At 40.6% G+C, this 17,351-nt stretch overlaps 2 long non-coding RNA genes across 6 annotated transcripts in view; both read left to right on the top strand.

Moving 5' to 3' along the window:
- Nucleotides 1-2,079, top strand: part of LOC124105054 (uncharacterized) — a 37,480-nt gene extending 35,401 nt beyond the window's left edge. For all 5 annotated transcript variants that reach the window (XR_006855604.2, XR_006855602.2, XR_006855601.2 and 2 more), the window contains one exon: nucleotides 1,492-2,079. This is a non-coding gene — a long non-coding RNA (uncharacterized LOC124105054). The remainder of the gene's footprint in view (nucleotides 1-1,491) is intronic.
- A 4,858-nt stretch (nucleotides 2,080-6,937) lies between these two features.
- On the top strand, nucleotides 6,938-9,736 carry LOC131424853 (uncharacterized). Its single transcript, XR_009228428.1, has 2 exons — nucleotides 6,938-7,661; nucleotides 8,197-9,736. It is a non-coding gene; the product is annotated as an uncharacterized LOC131424853 (long non-coding RNA).
- The last annotated feature ends 7,615 nt before the right edge of the window (nucleotides 9,737-17,351 follow it).

The following is a 17,351-nucleotide window of genomic DNA, read 5'->3' as shown; positions in this document are numbered from 1 at the left end:
TTTATTATTTTATTTATTTACATGGTGCTGAGGATCCAACCCAGTGCCTCACACGTGTAAGGGAAGCATACTACCACTGAGCCACAATCCCAGCCCCTCCCTTTTATGTTCTAATTGAAGAATGATTTATGGAGCTTATGTGTACTAGATAACTGGAAGAAGACTGTTGTTCTGAGAGAGAGGCACAGGAGAGTTTTAGCTCCAAATCGAAAAGGCATCTGGGAAGCCAGACAATAACGACCACATATTGTGTTATTACATTTAAAAATATCCAGAAGATTGTAACTCCAGCTGTTTGAGAGACTGAGGCAGGAGGATGGCAAGTTCAAAGCAAGCCTCAGCAATTTAGCAAGGCCCTGAACAACTTAGTGAGAATCTGTCTCTAAATAAATAAATAAATAAAATAAGTAAAATGGCTGGGGATGTGGCTCAGTGATTAAGTGCCCCTGGGTTCAATCCTGGGTACCAAAACACAAAAACAAAAACTCAAACAAACAAAACAAAAAAACAATCCAGAAGAGCAGGCATGGTGGCACATGCTTTAGTACCAGCTGCTTGGGAGTCTGAGGCAGGAGCATTGAGTTGGAGGCCAGCATGGACCTCCAGGAAATCGAGAAGAGGCCAATCTACAGACAATAAAAGCATCAAATGATTGCTCAGGGCTGGCGATGAGAATATGCAGTGGATGTAAATGAGCACTAGGGATCTTTCTGGGATAACGGAAATATTCGAAATTTAGATAGTGTTGATGGTTGCACAAGTTCACGAGTATACTGTTGAATCGTACAATTTAAGTGGGAGGATATTATGGTATATAAATTATACCTCAATAAAGTTGTTAAAAACAAACAAAAAACAAGCCACCATATCTAATAAAAGAATTTTAAAACAGGACTCTGGACTGTGAAAGAAGAAAGTTGACCAAAGAATCAATTGTGAGAGCAGCAGCAACTCCAGGAAACCAATTGTCAGTGAAAATAACCTCAGGATTCATAGAGAGGCTTTAGTTCTTGGAAAGACTTGCAAAGGTCCAGGCAGGTGCTTTAATGATCAGCCCCAAACTCCTGTTCTTCCTCGGTAATCTCCCCATCCTCAGAAGTTATACTTTTAATATAATTAGAACAGGGTGCAATATATGATAGTGGTGTCTGGTACAAAGTAAGTGTTAAGTAAATGTCACCTGTTATTATCTTTTACATCCAGATTATTAAAACAAGCTCTTTATTCAATCTCCTTGTATTAAGTCTCTCTCATTCCTCTAGTTCATCATTTTACCAGCCACTTGATATACCTTACCTCAAAGAACATGTCACTGCAGCAGGCAATGCATGATGGGCTGGATTGCTCCCTGAACAAGTCTGGAGAAATGCTTGGAGACCCCGAGTTACCCAGCAATGAATATCATTCATGTTGAACAAAAGCAGGGACTTAATAATGTTTAATTTTACCCAAGGGCCAATTAAGAAATACTTTCACTTTTTTGTTTTCTAGGAAACATTGCAAAGAACCACCCTCTCCCTGTTACTTGGATAAGACCTCCTTGTTTACCTACAGACGCAGACCCTCCAAATTCCCATTCTTTGCCTCCCAAGTGATTAGATAAACTGTACTCGCTGACAAATCAGGACAATATACCTGCTCCCTTGATTTGACTAAAGTTAGTTAAGTTTTTCTGCTTACCCCAGGCCCTTTAATTTTGACCCATCCTTGGTTGAGCCAACACACAATGACTCTTTAATGGCTCATTTCTTAGGGGGGAAAAATTCACTGTCCAATCCCCATACTATTTCATTCCAGTTCTCCCCTCCTAGTTCTTTCCGTCCTTGTTCATTTCTCCTTACAAAAGAATAGCTAACAATTTAAATTTAATTAAAAAAGGATAGAGAACTGTGTCCTTAAAAGAACAGGAGAGTAGGATACAGACATGCATGTGCATAGAAGAATGACCATGTTTGAGCACAGTTGGAAACTGGACATCTGCAAGCCATGAAAAGAGGACTCAGAAAAAACCAAACCTACCAACATCTGGATCTCTGTCCTCAAGAACTGTGAGCAAATAAAATTCTGTTGTTTAAGCCACCCAGTCTCTGGTATTTTGTTGTGACAGGCCTAGCAAACTAAGACACTTCTCAAATTTGTTTGTTATTCTTACATAGGAGCACTGTGTATTGTTTTATTATTTAGCATATGTGCTGTCAAAGTGAAGAAATATACATGATTTTTTCATTTGAAGCTATGCCCCTCCATGCCTACAGCTTTTCCTGCTTTATCTTCAGATCCCCTTTTTTTCCTTTTGCTTAGTGAACCTCACAGGACAACTTTGAAATAAATAGATGAGTGTAAGGAAATATAGTAGAGTCGAGGAAGGAGAACAGGGGAGGGGAGGGAAGACGTTAGGGAAGATGGAAAGGGAAAAGGGGGGATCATGAACTGAAATCAAATTCCATGCATGTATGAGTTTATGGGGATGAACCTAACTACTGTATATAACTGTAAAGCTCTAATAATAAAAAACGAATGAATAAGAAAAGAAAGACAGCCTTGAAAACAGAAGACAAAAAAAATTGATGGTCAAATTGATAGAAGTCCTGTACTGTTCTCTTTTCTTCAACCCCTTAAGTGAACAATGCAGCTTGCTTCTTTTCTAATCATACTAAAAAATAATTCCTGAAAGTTGGAGATATTGGATAAGAGGACAGAGAAGGAGTTGGTCATTAAAGTAATAGCTTGGTCTACTACAAAGTCTTTCCAAGACCTAAAGCCATTCCGTGAGTCGTGAGGTCATTTTCAAGGACAGTTGATATTCTTGGTGCTGCTGCTACTCTTATAAGTGCTTCCTTCTTTGACTTTTTTTCTCTAATAGACTGAATTTGTAGTTAGACTCCTTCATGCCTCACCTTCAGGGCCCTAGTCTTTCTCCTTTTTACCCAGTACACATGAAAAAATTCAAACAGAATGTTAAAGGGAGAGAATTTTTAGTTAGAAAAATCAGATAGAGATAAATAACTCAATAGAGCTAAAGCCTCCAATTTTTCCTGAGCTCCACCACTGTTTTTGGTTTTGTGTGTTGGGGATAGAACCCAGGGCCATATTCAGCACAGATTCTATCATTGGGCTACATTCCCAGTCACTCCACACATTTTTTGTTTTTTAAGACAGGGTCTCACTATGTTGCCCAGGCTGATCTCAAACTCCTGGACTCAATCCATCCTCCTGCCTCAGCTTCCCAAGTAGCTGGAACTACAGGTGTGTACCACCATGACTGGCTTTTAGAATGTCTTAATTAATTAATTAGTATCCTCTAGCCTAACACCAGGAGCACATCTATAGTTGAACATGTTGAGTTTATTACTCATTGCAGCATAAGCGATGTTATTTCATTTAGCAGATATTTGAGAGGCTTCATAACAGGACATGGGCTTGTTCTAGGTAATTGAGGGTGGGTTTAAGGAAGAAAGACTCTGGAAGCTGGTCATGGCGTTGCACACCTATAATCACAGCAATTTGGGAGGCTGAGGCGGGAGGATCACGAGTTCAAAGCCAGCCTCAGCAAAAAGCGAGGCACTAAGCAACTCAGTGAGACCCTGTGTCTAAATAGAATACAAAATAGGGCTGAGGATGTGGCTCAGTGGTCAAGAGACTCTGAGTTCAATCCTCAGTATCAAAAAAAAAAAAAAAAAGGATTTGATGCTATTAAGAAATGGAGATTAGGGGCTGGGGCTGTAGCTCAGTGGCAGAGTGCTTGCCTAGCATGCATGAGGCATTCATTGGGTTCAATCCTCTGCACCACATAAAAATAAACAAATAAAATAAAAGCATTCTGTCATCTACAACTACAAAAAAATTTTTAAAAAAGAAATGGAGATTATTCTATGATTGGGTATCTCAATAACTTATCTAAAGGGAAGGACGAGTTTGTGAGGCTAATGTTGTAGTTGGTGAAGAGTGGGAGTTACTTATTTTAGCTGAGAAGAAGACATTTTCATATTTTGAAGATTGTAAAATGGCATAGTTTTGTTTGTGCTTAGAAAAATTTAAAGACTAATCTTGTTTAATTTTACTTTTTCATAGTCTCAGATTGACCTTGTCTGATGTTAGTATTTTATGAAATTGTTTATGTCCACCAGGAGAATAACAAGACTTTGCTGTGAATAACAGGCAAGCTTCCAACAGTGTCAAACCAATTCTTGAAAATCAGTGGAGGCCCTGGCCCAGGGCTAGGAGCCCACGGAAACTGCTTCTCGGTCCGGGTCCTGCTGAGGGCCGGTCAGGACTCACCCGTTGCTTTGGTTGCCCGGCAAGGGGAACGAAATGCTGCCATTCGCATAGGATACCAACATGGCAGAGATCTGATGTCATCAGAAAGCGGCGGAGAAGAGAACTTCATCAATACCAGCGGCGACATAAACAGTTGGTCTCCTGGTAGGGGGGGTGAGGCACAGACACCCGAGTCTCCTCAATTTGTCGTCGAGCCAGAGGGGAGGAGCCGGGCCGCCGCCAGTGCCCTGAGCAGGCCCAGTGGCTTGCCAGCGTGGTGACCGCATGACCCCAATTGGAGAGGGGGTGGAGCGGAGCTGCCACCCGCACCCGCAAGGTGGGCAGACCCGCGACCCAGTGGTACATGGGCGTGGTAGGATGGGCAGGGCAGAGCCGCCGCCCGCGCTTGCAAGGTAAACAGACCTGTGACAGACTGGCGGGTCAGGCCCAGTGGCCTGCCAGTGTGGTACACACGTCACCCCAACTGGAGTAGGGGCAGAGCAGATCCTTCTCCCACGCCCGGATCAGGCCCTGCCGGTGTGGTGGCCACGTGACCCCAATTGGAGTGGGGGTGGAGCGGAACCGCCACCCGTGCCCGCAGGGTGAGCAGACCTGTGACCAACCTGCAGATCAGGCCCAGGGGTCCGCAGGCGTGGTAGGAGGGGCAGGGCAGATCCGCCGCCCACGCCTCCAAGGTAGGCAGACCTGCGACAGACGGGCGGATCAGGCCCAGGAGCCTGCCGGCGTGGTACACACACCACCCTAATTGGAGTAGGGGCAGAGCAGAGTCACCGCCCGTGCCAGGAACAGGCCCAGCGACCTGCAGGCGGGGTAGTCACGACACCCCAATTGGAGTAGGGACAGAGCAGAGCCGCCACCCGTGCCCGAAAGGTGGGCAGACCTGCGACCGACCAGCGGGACAGGCCCAGTGGCCTGCTGGTACGACAGACACGTCACCCCATTTGGAGTAGGGGCAGAGTAGAGCCACCGCCCGCGCCTGCAGGGTAGGCAAACCTGCAACCGACTGGCGGATCAGGCCCGGTGGCCTGCCGGCGTGGTACACTCGTCACCCCAATTGGAGTAGGGGCAGAACAGAGCCGCTGCCAGCGCCCAGAACAGGCCCAGTGACCTGCCGGCGTGGTAGCCACGACACCCCAGTTGGAATAAGGAGAGAGCAGAGCCGCCGCCCGCGCCTGCAGGAAAGATACGCAAGCAGTATGAAAAGACAAGGAAAGAAAGGACCACAAGCAATGCAGGTCAACGCAACTTTAGAAGAGGTAACAGCTGCAGCAGATGGAATGTCAGATAAAGAATTCAGGATATACATGCTTCAGATGATCTGGAGTATCAAGGAAGACATTAGACAGCAAAATCAGACAATGAAAGATCACTTTGACAATGAATTACGCAAACAAATCCAGGAAGCAAAGGATCAACTATACAGGGAGATAGAGGTTATAAAAAACAAACAAACAGAAATCCTAGAAATTCAGGAAGCAATAAACCAACTTAAAAACTCAATGGAGAATACTACCAGCAGAGTAGAACACTTAGAAGATAGAACATCAGACAATGAAGACAAAGTATTTCAACTGGAAAAGAACATAGACAGCTCAGCAAGACTGTTAAGAAACCATGAGCAGAACATCCAAGAAATATGGGATAACATTAAGAGACCAAACTTTAGAGTCATTGGGATACAGGAAGGTACAGAGCTCCAAACCAAAGGAATGAGCAGTCTATTCAATGAAATAATACGAGAAAACTTCCCAGACTTGAAGAATGAGACAGAATCCCAAATCCTAGAATCCTACAGGACGCCGAATGTGCAAAATCATAAGAGATCCACACCTAGACACATTATAATGAAGATGCCCAACATATAGAATAAGGAGAGAATTTTAAAAGCTACAAGAGAAAGGAAGCAGATTACATTTAGGGGTAAGCCAATCAGGATAACAGCTGATCTTTCAACACAGACTCTGAAAGCTAGAAGATCCTGGAATAACATATTTCAAACACTGAAAGAAAATGGGTTCCAACCAAGAATTGTGTATCCAGCGAAATTAAGCTTCAGGATGGAAGATGAAATTAAAACCTTCCACGATAAACAAAAGTTTCAAGAATTCGCAGCTAGAAAATCAGTGGAGGCTTTTTTTCTTCCTCAAGTTCACACACACACACACACACAGACACACACACATATGCATACACATATATATGTATAGGTATGTATATCTCAACCACTTGGTAACTTTAACATTTACTCTGTGTTGTTCCCCCATTCTGTCTCTTTGCTTCATCCCTGGAGCTAACTACTGTCATGTATTTTCTGATTATTATTCTTTTTTAAAGTTTCATATCTAAGCTTAAAATTTATATTGTATAATTTTACATTTTTTAATTAAGTAATTCGCTTAAAAAGAATATTGTGTTATATATTTTTTTCAGGGCTTGGTTTTCTCACATAGTGTTATTTTACTATTATCAGTCTATGTTGCTGCATGTAGTTCTATTTCATTCCTTCACATTGTTGTATATTATTCCATTATACAAATTTGTCATATTTTGTTATGAATTATTCTGTTCTTGGGAATTTGTTATTTTAAAGTTTTGGCTTTTACAAATAGTATATATATATATATATATGTATATATATATATATATATATATCCTTATTATTGACTCCTTCCCTATATATTAAAAGGTTTCTTTTGTAAGAAGAGGAATTGCTAGTTCATATATATGTGAATGTTTAATGTTCAATTCTGGAAACTAATATCAAATTGTTTTCAAAAAACTTTGTATAAACTTACAGTCCTACCAGTAATGTAGAAGAGAACCTAGTGATCCACATCCTCTCCCACATTTGGAATTACCACATTAGTTTTTGTTAAATGTATGCAAAATGGCATATCATTTTAATCATGATTTGCTTTTCTCAGATCACTAAGGAGAGTTTAATTCCATATATTTCATAGGCCTTACGTGTTTCTTCTTGTGTGAAATGCTTTTTTTTCAAGTTTTTCCCATTTTTCTATTGTGTTATTTGTCTTTTTATTAGTGGTTTGTAGAAGTTCTTCACATTTTCTTGATTTTGATGCTTTAATATATCATCATTCAACTGTTGGTGGAGTATGAGGGAAAGAAAGTTAGTATTAGCAAATGCAACAGATTGACCCACGTTGCATTAAACAGACTCTTGTACTTCTTCCACAGTAACTTCCCACTTTTCTTAGAATAAAAGCAAAATCCTTACAGTGGAGTATAAACCTCTTGTTATTTTTTTTTTTTTAAATTCATTTCATGGAAATGAAGATAGCAGAGTGAATCTAGACAGCAACCCTCAAGCCATCCACAGCCCAGAAAGGAAGCAGTGAAAGAACAGATCACCAGAGAGAGAGGTGGGTGACTCAATACTGGACAGTTTGAGACTTGATGGGACTTGGAGTTTGGTTACTGTAGTAGAAAATAAGGACAGAATTCCTTGACCTCTGTTTGGGGTTAGGGAGAGGGGTAATAAAGAGAGAATGAGGGAGAGGAAAAGCACATAAGCTCACTTCCCTAGCAACAGCTGGAAAGAAGAGCAGACCAAATCAAAATGGGACAGGAGCAGCAAAGATAGTGAAGGAGATCATGCAGTTTAACCCAAACTGTTGACTGAAAGCTGCGCCTGGCAGGGCTGTCGTTTTGTAGAGTGCATAGCTAGCCAGCCTACCCAGAAATGTACAGACCCAAATTAAATCAATACAGCTTTTACCCGCCTACAGAGAGTAATGAATAAAACCAAAGGGAATGCCTCTGAAACAGGTTGTCTCAGTAATCTGTCTAGAAGGAAATTGTAGAGGGATTGCTGCTAGCTGAAGGTTACCAAAACTAGTTGACCTGAGAGCTAATCACTCTTGGGGAATGTTATCCCCAATCTGATGCTTCACACAGCCTCAGCAGGAGCTCAGGTGATGGCAGAACAATTGACATCCTGTCTCCATCCCAGTGATGGGTAAAACCACAGTGAGCTGTACCAGCCAAGGTCTACAGATGACCCACAGAGAGTCTACACCCACAGTTCTCACAGTTTCAGCCAGCTACCAAATGCTTACATAGTGCCGCCCGCCTTGAAGAAGACCCAGCAGAGGGGAGCAGGTGCCTGCAATTCACAACCATGGGCAGTAGGAATTCAGACACAGGCAGGCCAACAGATTCTCCATTTCAGTCACGGGGACAGTACTCCAGTGATCTACATCAGACAGGTTGGAAGCTTCTGCAAAACAGAACACCCACAGAGATCCTGAAATCACAGGTCCCACGCTTGCAGATGGCCACCAATTCTATGCCCCTTTTAAAAAGGCCCTGTGGAGGGGAGCAGGTGCACAGCTTTCCATAGCAGTCAGCATCACAGCCATGAACCCTGCATCCTGTGCCCTCGCACATAATAGAAACAGTTAGCAGATGCATCACAGCACTCTCTAAGCATGCAGGCATGGGCCCTGGGCTGACAAACAAGAAACCACGGTGAGAAATCCATAGCAACTGGGGAAGTAGCTTCTGTGCCGCAGCACCTCTAGGATGATCCACAGCTGTTAGTCTGAGAATTTCCAGTTAATTCAATTCTCATTTAGATGTACAGGCCCACAGAAGGCAATTCCTGAGGATAATTCCAAGAAGCCAGTAGAGAATCTGTTGCATATACAATAACACTATATCCCACAAAGGGGCTTACAGAGGAGCAACTCAAAAACACTAGCCACCAACTAGTGAGCTTAGATACAAGCCCACTGACCTGTAACCTGCGCACTCCAAGGAGGGCAGCAGCCTTACCCCACCCCCACCACAGACCATCCAATGCCGCATCAAACAGACTATAATACCTCTACCTTGGACTGCCATACCTTGTATACTCCGAAATATACATGGGGTAGCCCACAATGGATTTGACAGTGCTGAATGCACAAAGCTACACAAGACTACATGCCCTAACAGAGTAACTGGGCTGCTAAGTCATTATTAGAGACCATCTCCTCTGGCCCAACAGAAAGCTAGCACACCAAAGATTGGAGGGGACCTAGAGTTGTATTAAAGGTGAGCTGGTGTGATCACTACCTCCATACTCAACAAATTTAAAAGGGGAACAAGTAGAGTAGAGGAAGGGCATAAAGGGGGAGGAAGGAGGGACAGGAAACTGGAGGAACGATGGAATCAAATTATGCTATGTACATATATGAATATGCCACAGTGAATTTCATTTTTATGTTTATGTATAAAGCAATAATTTTTTAAAAAAGTAATAATAAATAGAAGTAAGAGTAGTAGAGTATAGATAGAGGAATGGGGGAGGGAGGAGGGGATAGAGGAAGGACTAGGGACTGACATGGAATAAATTATATCCCATGCATGTATGTTTATGTCAAAATGAACCCCAATAAAATAAACTCCAATATTATGTATAACTATAATGCACTAATAAAAACATAAAAATTCATTTCTTGTGACTCTTACTCTTTCTCTCTCCTTTCAAAAGTGGGTCCAGCCAGGCACAATGTGCATGACAATAATCCCAGCAACTCAGAAGGCTGAGGCAGGAGTATTGCAAGTTCAAGACCTGCATCAGCAACTTAGAGAGACCTTGTCTCAAAATTTAAAAAATAATTTTTTTTAAAAAAGGCTGGGGATATAATATGTTCAGTGGCAAAATGCCCTTGGGTTCAATCCATAGATTTGGCACACAAAAAACTTGAGTTTCATTCATTCATTCATTGTTTTGGCCATTCAATAGAACCTTTTAATCTGGAAACTAATGCCTTTTATTTCTGGGAAATTTTGAGTTGTTTCTTTGATTATTTTTCTTTTTCTTTCTGGAATCCACATTTTTCACATACTGGTTTTCTTGGATCTAATTTCATTTTCTCTCTAATTATCTCTTTGCCATTTTGCTCTACTTTCTTGGAAATTTCCTCAATTTAAATATTTCTACTGTTTTTAATTTTTGCTATTACATATTTACCATTTAAAGGCTCTGACACTGTTGCCAGAATTCCTGTCATTCTCTACTATTATTTTTGTTGCATAAATCCATTTCTATCTGAGTATAGTTTTTCAAGTAGTACATCCTTATACCTTATCTCTGCTATCATCTTAAATGCTTTTGCGGGGGCACATACTTGGAATTCTAGTGACTTGGGAAGCTGAGACATGAGGATTGCAAGTTTGAGGTCAGCCTCAGCAACTTAGCAAGACCCTCAGCAACTAGGTGAGACCCTTTCTAAAAATAAAAAAATAAGAAAGATCTGGGAATGTAGCTTAGTGGTAAAGCAACCCTAGGTTCAACACTAAAAAGAAAACACCTGCTCTTCTTTCTGGTGTTTTCTATGTGTAGACTGTTTTGCTATAGTAAAAACCAATCCCCAAATTCTAGGAGGTTAAAGATAAAATTGATTATATTTATCATTATGTCCTTAATGTCCATTGAGGTTTGTGTGGAGGGTCTGATCTGTGTCTTCTTCACTTCAGAATCCAGACTGATGGGGAAACCTTATTCTGGAGCCTTGACTGTTGTAAGGGAAGAAAGACAAAGAGAATGTGATGAGGTACACACTTACTCTAAGAACTTCTGCCAGTATTTGATAGAGGCTATTACCGCTCAGATTGCTTTGGCCAAAGCAAGTTGCATGACCACACATAATTTCAAGGGATCGGGGTAGAATTCTAGTATACAATCCCACTATGTGCCCAGAATGAGAAAGAGGACCAGAATATTTATGAAAAGTCCTAGTGATTATTGCCATTTAATCTTACTAGGTCCTTGGATTGTTTTTGAAGTTAATTTATTATATTTGACATGTTTTTTCAAAGTGCAGGTTTTGTTTGTTTGGTGGTACTGGGGATGGAACCCAGGGCCTCATACATGTTGGACAAGCACTTTATCACTGGAACAGACCCCTATCCCCTAGGGTAGTTTTAAAAACACATGCTATCCTATCATCTTCACAAAGTGCACTTAAGCATTTGGTTAGCATCTGATTTTATTTGTGCTGGGGTAGTAACTAAGTCTTCATTTACTTTTATGCTTTGACATCTGTTTTTTCTCTCAATGCCTGAAAAGTAATAGTGTACTCTTTTAAATTTTTTTTTAGTTGTAGATGGACAAGAATGCCTCTATTTTATTTCTTTATTTTTTATGGGATGCTGAGGATCGAACCTAGTGCCTCACTCATGCTAAGCAAGCACTCTACCACTGAGCTAAATCCCCAGCCCAATAGCGTACTCTTAAAGTCAAGTTTATTTGTGCTTTATTGTTTCATCAATAGTTAACATCTCTCTTTCTCTCTTACAACTTTTTTATGGGGATAAGCTCATTTAATTATATGTCACTTGATTACATTAATAAGACCTTATATCAGACAATTATTTTCTAGGCTAATAAGTATTGTTTCTGTGGGGATTTCTAATTTCTATCTTTTAAGTATTTGATGGTATTTAGACTTTTGTTATCATTTTGAAGGAATTTTTACCTAATCCTTGCCTTTAGACCCTGACTTTGTTTTATTAGATATATCTATTACTTAGAGAAATGGCTTTTTCAGAAGATTTACATATTTTCAGATACAGAAATTAGAGCATTCAGTATATTCTCATGTACAGTGGTCCAGTGGACAATTAAAAAACAATGAGATGCTATGGTCTCCTAAATAAAAAAAAGATATAATACAAATGGTACATTCACCTGTGGCTAGTGGCAGAATAAACTGGCAAAATCCTGATAAAGGTAATTTATTCACAAATGAAGAATTACAAGCTATTCATTTCTATTGGTCCAGTAATAATATCCTTTTGAGAATTTAGGATTACTTTTAAAAACTAAAAGTTCTGAATCTCAATATTTTCCTTGAAAACTGAGAAAAAACTTAATGTATGCCATATAATGTTAAAAACTAGCAAATATTTAATTTAGTATGTAGGCACTGATGAATACTGAATGGTTTCCTATGAAATTTTAATAATTGTATTTTAGACAGATTCCAACATTTTGATTCCTGTGGTATCTAGTGCCTGGATGGATGATAGTTGGAAAATAGATGTTTTATTTCCATTCATGTGATTGTTCATGGGTGGGTCTCTACTGAAACCTATTGTAGAAGGGTTTTTTGATAAACATGAAGTACTCAGGAAGTAAAGAAGCTACTTTAATCTGATTATTCATGATGAGGATTATCAACAAGTATAGTTGTCCTTCTCTTAGGCATCTTTATTCTCTCTGGGAAACTTCAGAGCTTACTATTGTATTAGGTGGCACTTGTAGAACTGATAGATTCACAATTTGTTTTTACTTGGAATATTCATAGATCCTCATTTGTATGGGATTTTGTTTTTATTTTTTGTTGTCAATTTACATTAGAAATAAGCAAAAGTCCTGAGTTCAGTGGCACATGCCTGTAATTCCAGAGGCTCAGGAGGCTGAGACAGGAGGACTGCAAGTTCAAAGCCAGCCTCAGCAAAAGTGAGGCACTAAGCAACTCAGTGAGACCCTGTCTCTAATAAGAAAGAGAGAGAGAGAGAGAGAGAGAGAGAGAGAGAGAGAGAGAAGCAAAGGTGTATAAACTACTTAAATCATAGGTCCGCAAAATAATGATGATAACTAACACTTTATTTAGCTCTCTCTGTGAGCAAACTACCATTTATGTGCTTATTTATATACATATGGTTATATCTAGTAACATTTATAGATTTTTGCATATAGGGGAATTGGTATACAAGTATGTACTTCCATGTTTGGCAACTGAGAGCACCTAGAAGCAATGCTATCCCAGTTGTAATCAGCACACCTAGCCATTAGATCTTAGTTTCTAAAACTATACTTCACTTAAAGGAACAAGAGCTCCTTGAAGAAATGGCAAATTCAACTACTGAGTTAGGAAATATATCAGATGAATGTGGACCATGCTGTTATATGAGAAAGTAAGGAAGTATTGGAAAAAAAAAAAGAGTAACCTAACCCAAACCAAACAAAATCCTACAATGATGAGATATGTTAAAGGGACACAGCAGCCAACTTAAAGGTCTCAAAATTGACAAAGCTCCAATGATTTGAGTAAGAATATAAAGGTTATTTCCCATGAATTCATAATGGTATAAATGAATTGTTGAATGAAAAAATAAATTGATTAGAAGAGAGAAATCTACCATGCCGAAGAATTCTAAATAATTGTAAGGATACTGGGCCCTCTTAAGTAGAAAAGCATAACTCCCCAGTCCTTAAATATGGGCCATACATTGTGACTTCCTTCCAAAGAGTACAGTATAGAAAGAGGGAAGAAATTTACTTTGGAGGGAGAAATTTAAGAAGCACTGTGCTAGCCAGTTTGTTAAGGTCATCATCAAGAGTGATAAATCATATTGATATTAAGTATCCTTGATGCTATATGAGAGTGGCACTTTCCCTCTGTGGTCCTCCATCCCCAATCTCATAGTCTTCATATATTCAAGAAAAAAACAGAAAAATACCAAATGAGAGACAGTCTGCAAAACATTTGTCCAGGAATCTTCAAAACTGCTAAAATCATCAAAGACAAGGAAAGTCTGCAAACTTTCACAGCCGAAGGAGCTTAAAGGCACATGATGTAATGGGCATCCTAGATGAGATCATGGAACAGAAAAAAGGTTACTTCATGTTATCACAAATGACAGTATTTTCTTCTTTGTTAAGGTTGAATAGTATTCCATTGTGCATATATACCACATTTCCTTTATCCATTCATTCATCAGTGAACACTTATATTGATTCCATAGTTAGTCAAAGGATATAAAATTTCAGTAAGACAGGAATAATTTCAAGGGGTCTATTGTATGTCATGGTGACTATCACTAATAATATATTATATACATAAATATTGCTGAGAGTAGATTTAAAGTATTCTCACCATAGAAAAAATAATATGTAATGTAATACTTATGTTAAATAGCTTGATTTAGCCATTCCATCATATGCCAAAGCATTTTATCAATTAAAAATGAAATACATCAAATACAAAAAAAATCTCAAAATATGAGCTTTAATTGATAATAATATATCAATATTTCCTCATTCATTGTAAAAAGTATACTAATAGAAGATATTTATAACAAAAAAGTGATGTGGGCTATATGGGGCCTATTATCTGGGATTTTTTTTTCCATAGATCTGAAATTAGTCTACAAATGAAGTTATCAAAAATATGCAAAAGGGCCTCAAAAATACATTGGAAGGCGCTATTGAGGTCTGGATTGACCTTGACTGAAAGTAAGACCCTTATAAACAAGGATCCTGTTTTTTATCCTTCTTTGTATCTTTTTTCAAAGCCTTTCTCTGAGACCACCATGGATTCTAAGTATGTGAAGCCTTATCTTTACCCTGGAGTTGTCTTTTATCCTGATTAAGACTCTAATTTCATAGAGATAGAGTAGGTAATGTGAGTTTAAAATGGAATTTTAATCACCAAGAGGAATTATTAAAGTATTTTCATTTCAGCCTTACCCCTGTCCCCATGTTGTCCCCTCCCACCTCAGGTTTCCTTTTAATCTTAGTGAACAGAGCTCCTGGCTGCATCACCATAGCAACCAACAGCAAGGGCCAATTAAGTTATAGCTGTGTAATTAGACACCTAAGTTGATTATACAGCCCAGCATACTGAATGGAGGAAAGAGACTGACAGGAAAGAAAATAAGACAGATCTTAGTTGGAGAGTAGTGGGCAGCTGAATATCCAAATTGCAAACCATCCTCCACCTTGATTCCATGGGAGTCATGAGCCTGGGTGTTAATACCATATCATGTGCCCTCAAACATTAGGCCAGAGGGGGCACCAGTGTCTTTTAAGAAAGTATATAGGGCATTCCTCTCTCCTACTGTATCCCCTAATACCCAGATGTGAGCATACTTTCTCAATGATTTTTTTCCCAAACTGTATTCACAGTACCTAAAGCCTTGTCAGTCTCTTACTGCTGCCTAGAACTTCATGTAGACAGATACTTACATAGCGGTCATGGTGTCCTAGGAACCACTCACAGCTCTAACATATTTTGTGGTCTGGGGCTGGTGTCTTCCTCAGTGTAGGACTCTATTTCCCTATTTGTATAGTGACCAAACTAGTCTAAGATTCTAAGATTGTGGTGAGCCGCTTCTGCCGTTTCTGCAGACTATGGTCGCCATTACAAGATGGCGCTGGCTCCGCTGTGGTCTGTGACAAACAACTCCTTATTTGGGAGAGTTGGCGCATGGTTTTTCACCACCCTATGAGAAAGCTCCACGTGGCAGCTTCGCATTGGGGCTTGAGATGCTTTATTAAGGCTGGGAGGGGCATCCGAGAGAGAGAAGAAGAAATATCAAGGGCCTGAATAAACTGCTGAAAGAAGATTCCTGAGTTGCGTCTTCCTTGCGGGCAAGGGGTCGCGACAAGTGGTGCCGAAACCCGGGAACCAGAACTTTCAGCAGTCAGGGGTGGTGCACCGGTTAGTCCCAGGTAAGTGGGATCCGCGATCAAAGCGGGGTTAGTCCCAGGTAAGTGGGATCCGCGACCAAAGCGGGGCAGCTCCTCTGTAAAGAAAGAGAGACCATTACATTTTATTGCAGCTGCACTGTGTACTTTCGCTTTTGTTTTCTGTGTTTCTTTTGTTGTGTCATTTCGCTTTTGTTTTTTGTGCTTCTTTTGTTGTTGTGTCATGGGTGCCACATCTTCAAGTCCGCTTCTCCTGGCCCTAGATGGCCTGTTACGTTCCAAGGGCCTGGAAGTGAAACATAGTACTTTACAGAGATTTTTACAGAAGATAGATATCGCTGCACCGTGGTTTGCATTTTCGGGCAGCCTTACTGTACCTAGTTGGGATAAATTAGGCAAAGATCTTGACTTTGCTTCTGAGCAGGGCATATTAGAGGGTGGGGTGATACCCCTTTGGAAAATGGTCCGTAGTTGCCTTACAGATGGCAGATGTCAGGAAGCACTTACTAAAGGACAGGAAGTTCTAGAGCAATTACATGAGGAGAAATCGGAGACGGCAGGAAGTGAGGTGCCTCAGGAGGATGGGAGTGTGCGGAGCGTGAAACAGGGGAGGAGACGATTGTCTCCGGCAAGAAGTGAGGTATCTCAGAAGGATGGGAGTGTGCGGAGCGTGAAACAGGGGAGGAGACGATTGTATCCAGATCTCAGTACGCTGCGCACACCCCCATGTGAAAGTGGGTCAGAGGATGAGGAGGAAGAGCTCGGGAGGCTATCTCGTCAGCTAGAGAGTTTAGCTATAGGAGAAGGGAACAGAAATAAACAGGGGCTCAAGAAAAGTGATCCCCCGGATCCACCGCCATATGGTGGGGGTGTTTCGGGGAGAGCTTTCCATGCCCAAACATGGAGGGCTGTTAACGCTGAGATGGGTCTTGCTTATCCAGTTTTTCAGGATGACAATAGGGGAAGATTTCATGAACCCTTAGATTTTAAAATTGTGAAGACCCTGGCGGAATCTGTCCGCACTTATGGCATAGATGCCGCTTTCACTCTCACTCAGGTGGAGGGACTTACTAGATTTTGCATGACTCCCTCAGATTGGGCTAGTCTAGTCCGCACTTGTGTTTCCCCAGGGAAATATTAGGAGTCCAAAGTTGGCTGTTTAATGTTTCTGGCAGTACCCAAGACTCGGAGCGAGGTAGGAGGCTTAAAATTTCTGCAAATAATTCACAATTATCTAATGCTACATTACCCTCCACAGCAGTCTGTCTCCAATCTCCGTTCCTGTTTCTTTTGGCTAATGATACATTACAGGGGATGCTTAATTGTTCTAATACTACCTGTTACTTGTCTGAGTGTTGGAATGGCTCCTGGACTATGGCAGTGGTTATGAAAATTCCAACTTTTGTCCTGATCCCGGTTACTGCGGATCCAGAGTCATTTCCTATTGTTGAACTGATTAGAGCCCGTAGAGATTTTGGAATTACGGCAGCTATAGTGACAGCTGTGGCAGTTTCTGCTGCTGCAGCAGTTACAGCTGGAGTAGCCATGGCCAGTCAAGTACAAACTGCTGCCACCATTAATCAAGTTGTTCAACAAACTTCCACCATACTTGAATCCCAAAATACAA

Source organism: Marmota monax, unplaced genomic scaffold (genome assembly GCF_021218885.2).
Source record: "Marmota monax isolate L192 unplaced genomic scaffold, Marmota_monax_Labrador192_F-V1.1 WCK01_AAM20220418_F8-fsc00192, whole genome shotgun sequence".
Classification (NCBI taxonomy): Eukaryota; Metazoa; Chordata; class Mammalia; order Rodentia; family Sciuridae; genus Marmota; species Marmota monax.
Note: the sequence above shows the minus strand (reverse complement) of the source record. Positions and strands in the feature narration are given on the sequence as shown.